This window comes from Phalaenopsis equestris, unplaced genomic scaffold (assembly GCF_001263595.1).
Source record: "Phalaenopsis equestris unplaced genomic scaffold, ASM126359v1 Scaffold000560, whole genome shotgun sequence".
Classification (NCBI taxonomy): Eukaryota; Viridiplantae; Streptophyta; class Magnoliopsida; order Asparagales; family Orchidaceae; genus Phalaenopsis; species Phalaenopsis equestris.
In genome coordinates, this window is record NW_018165000.1 from 547,583 (window position 1) to 552,128 (window position 4,546).

Below are 4,546 nucleotides of genomic sequence, written 5' to 3' on the forward strand. Positions count from 1 at the left end.
TATACTTTTGGGGTAGGCTTAGACGTCATATTCAATACTTTACACTTTTAGGGTAGGCTTAGACATCTTATTCCCATCTACACTTTTGGAGTAGGCTTAGATGTCTTATTCCCATATTTACACTTTTAGAGTAAGCTTAGATACCCTTTGCCCTCCTTTACACTTTCGGGGAAGGCTTAGACGTCTTATTCCCATATTTACATTTTCATGGAAGGCTTTGACGTCCAATTCCTATCTCCACTTTTAGGTAGGCTTTGACGTCCTCTTCCCATCCTCACTTTCAGGGTAGACTTAGACGTCCTATTCCCATCCCTACAGTTGGAGTAAGCTTTGACATCCTAATCACATCCTCACATTCAGAGTAGGCTTTGATGTCCTATTCCCTTCCTCACTTTCAGGGTAAGCTTAAACATCCTATTCCCATCCTTACTTTCAGGATAGGCTTAGACGTCCTATTCCCATCTTCAGATTTGGGGTTGGCTTGGATGCCCTATTCCCATCCTCACATTTGGGGTAGGCTAAGACGCCTTATTCCCACCTTTACAATTTTGGGGTAGGCTTAGATGTCCTATTCTCATCTTTACACTGTTGGGGTAGGCTTGGATGCCCTAATCTCATCTTTACAAATACAGGGTAGGCTTATACGTCCTATTCCCATCTCCACCTTTGGGGTGGGCTCAGCCGTCCTTCCTATTCTCATTCTCACATTTGCAGTAGGCTTAGACGTCTTATTCCCATCCTCACTTTTGGGGTAGGCTTTGGCGCCCTATTCCCTTCTCCGCGCCTGTGTTTTCCACTCAATCTGGTTTCCTCGTGCATAATTTCACCTCCTTAAAATTCTTAATTGAAATTCAAACTTTCTTTGATATGTTCGATTCGAATCAAGTCTTCGTTGGCACTACCAATTTGCTTGAACATTGTCCCTAAAATCTCTTATCTTTTCCCCAGTGAGAGTATCTATTACTCCCCAGTGGAAGAAACTGTCACTCAATTCTACACTTTGATCTAGGTTTGCTGACTTAAAAGTTTTTGTTGGTTTTGTTGATCTCGTCGGTCAATGCCAATACGTGTTGTGTGCTTGTCCTGCACACCACACCTGTTGGGGGTCCATTTGTTGACCTCACATTTGGTTAAGGTCTAGGTTCCTCTTTAGGCCTTTAGTCTTGCTATAGGACTTACCTGTTAACTATTCTTAAAGGACTAGAAAAGGATCCCTCACCATTAAAAATTCTAAATTGTTGTCTGCTCAACTTGAAGTTTCTTCATAATATTTTATAAACATTAAACTTGACCTTAAATTGGCCTTGGTGATGTCTCAATTTCATTTAATTTCAACCTAAGTCAAAAGCTCCAAAATTTTCCCCAAATTGGCTATGCCTCAAAATTTCACTAAATTGATTGTCGTAACCCCAAAATTGGCACCCAATTCATGTTGAAAACTCTTCATAAAATTACTATTTCTGATTATCAACAATCAAATTGTAGTTAGCGCAAGCCTAGCCCAATCTAGACCAAAGTCTAGCCTAACATGCCCAAATTCACCAAAATTCCAAAATCCTTCAAATTGACCCTTCAATTAAACTACCCAAAATTCTTTCAATCTTTCACCAAAAATGTTCATTACAATCATATACATCATATGAATCAATAAATTGGGCCAATAAATATGGCTAGCCTTGCTCAAACCCAAGTCTTGGTCATTTGCACCCACTTGGACCAATGCACCAAAGTTGATATGTGCATGTCGAATTGGTCAAGGCAAGGCCACCACAGCCAAGTTTTGGACCCTATTGACTAAGCCAAAACCCATAGAATCACACAAATGAGCTATGAACTAAGGGATCACCAAATTAAAGGATTTCATTCCATATTTGTTTAAGCCAAAGATATATTTGCCAAATTAAACACCAACCCATTTAATTGTTGTGACGTATTCCCCTAGGGCCTCCTAGTCACCTCCCCTGGCTTGGCTAGCCAGCCTAGTGGCCAAAAAATGTCCAATTTGAGAGCCACCCTCATGGAATCAAACCCAATTCAAACCTAGAGGCCACCTCATCCAAAGTAAATGTTAGAGCCTCTCTGCCCTCCACCTAAGCATCACCTTTCACCCCTTAATTTGCCATGACAACCACCCTTAATCCAATTTTTATAAAAGTTCACATCTACGGCCATGGGGTGTATGTTAAAATTTTTTTGGAGAGAGCCCTCTAAATTACTCTTAGAGCCTTTTCGAGACCTCGTCAGTGCAACGCAACCACCACATTACCCTGAATCCCCTTGTTGAAGTTCAAATTTTGAGCTCAAAATCTTACCGGAGGTAGGATAGAGGTCTCCACACCTTCCCAAAATGAGCTATGGACAAAGAGATCCCCAAATCATGGGATTTCATTCCATATTTGCTTGAGCCAAAGATATTTTTGCCAAAACTAAACACCAACCAGAGGCAGGATAGAGGTCTCCACACCTTCATAAAAAAAGCTATGGATAAAGAGATCCCCAAATCATGGGATTTCTTTCCATATTTCCTTAAGCCAAAGATATTTTTACCCCCTAATTGGCCATGACAGCCACACTTAATCCAACTCTTATAAAAGTCCACATCCACGGCCATGGGGGGTGTGTTAAAATTTTTTCAGAGAGAGCTCTCAAAATTACTCTTAGAGCCTTTTTGAGACCTCCTCATTACAACCCAACCACCACATTACCCTGATTCCCTTTGTCAAAGTTCAAATTTTGAGCTTAACTCCACACCTGTTCACTCTACCAAAATAACCTTGCCAGGGGCAGGATAGAGGTCTCCACACCTGTTCACTCTACCAAAATCAAATTAAACTCACCCACACCTTCACCAAAGTGAAAGAAGAAGAAGCCCCATAAAATTCCCCTTTCATAGAGCCCCTAAAATAGCTCAGACCAACACCTGAAATCAAGCTTGGTCGAATTCATACTTAGGTCTTTCACCACAATAGGAGGCTTAACCCCTAGCCTCCTTGGACCTCCATGAATGTGTCGAGCACCTCTGATCAAAGCTTTCCTTCTTAAAGGAAAGGTATTGAACTCCTCCTCCTTAAGAGCCTATTTTGATTCTCCATTTGATTAGGCTTAATTTAATGACATGTTTACTATATGGATGTGTTCATCTTACTTAGACGAGTCCATCCATAAGATTTGGTTGAGTATAAAGGGAGATCCTAAGGTTTTAGTGTGGACGATTCTCAAGTTTGCCTATTTGGAGACGATGAAGGGGAGTCATCCGATAGCGCATTTATCTCATTAACGGACGAGATCTAGTTGGACAGCGCCTTCATTCATGAACCGCGGGTCGAGTCAGCGCTGAGATGGATGGGGTATCAAATGAGAGCACGCTGCGTGGAGTTTCAGAGCCCTCATAGGTTGACATGGAGTCGCGCGTTTAATTAGGTAAATAGGGATTTAAATAATTCAGAAAATTCACCCTAACTTTAAAAATTCATATCTTGGTGTAGAAAAATCACAAAAATAAAATAAAAATACCCTCTTGCTTGGGGAGAATAATGTGGAAATGGTTTGAAATTTATTTAAAAATGGTTTGAAATTTATTAGTGAATATTTTGTTATAATTAATTAAATATGGATTTAAGTCTTTTAATTCTCCATGCATGCAGACATTTCACCATGACTTGAAATTTTGGCATGTTGTTGCCTCTATCTTAGGGAACATTCTCTGATTTTTCCAAAGTCAGGGGTGATTTCTAGACAAAGATCCATATTTTACAATTTTATGCTTATTATTTGCATAAATTAATCATAATAACTAGCACGTTTCTTAGGAAAATCCAAAAAAATTTTAGAAGGTTTGCTATGACTGAAGGTTTGCTATGACCAGAGAATCCTTTGAGATATATTTCATGGATTAAGTCGAATGTACTTAATTTCTACCAACTCTAAAACACAATACCAACTATAAAACACAAAGAAAATTAATTTTGGAAAACCCAAACATCAAAGTGACTTAATTTTTAATCTCCACTATAATTTGATGTTCAGAGAACTCCCCATAAAAATTTCAAAACATTTGAAGCTCATTCAATAACTCAAATTGATTTTCAAGTTAAATAACATTTTTGGCACTAAAATGATTTTTAATAATTAAAATATAACTCAAAAAGTTATAAAAATTTGTTTTTGGAGCTCTCTGTGATCATAGGAATTTTATGAAAATAAATTGGAAATTAAAATAAAAATTTCATTTTCAAGCCCATTTTTAATATTTAAATAATTAAAAAATGATAAAAATCACAAAAAAAATAATTCATAGAAATAATCTAAATTGTTTCCTAAGCACTTAGGAACAATTGAAATATTTTTTTCTAATTTTCTAAGTAATGATATTGAATTTTAGAGCTTAAAATAATTTTTCAAGGCTAAAAATTAATTTTCCACCAAAATAATTATAAACTTTCATAGAAAAATTAGAAAAAAATGAAATTTTCTTATCTAGGTTTCTTGACATTGTAGAGTTTTAATAAAAATATGAAACTTAATTTTCCACATTTAAAATATTTTA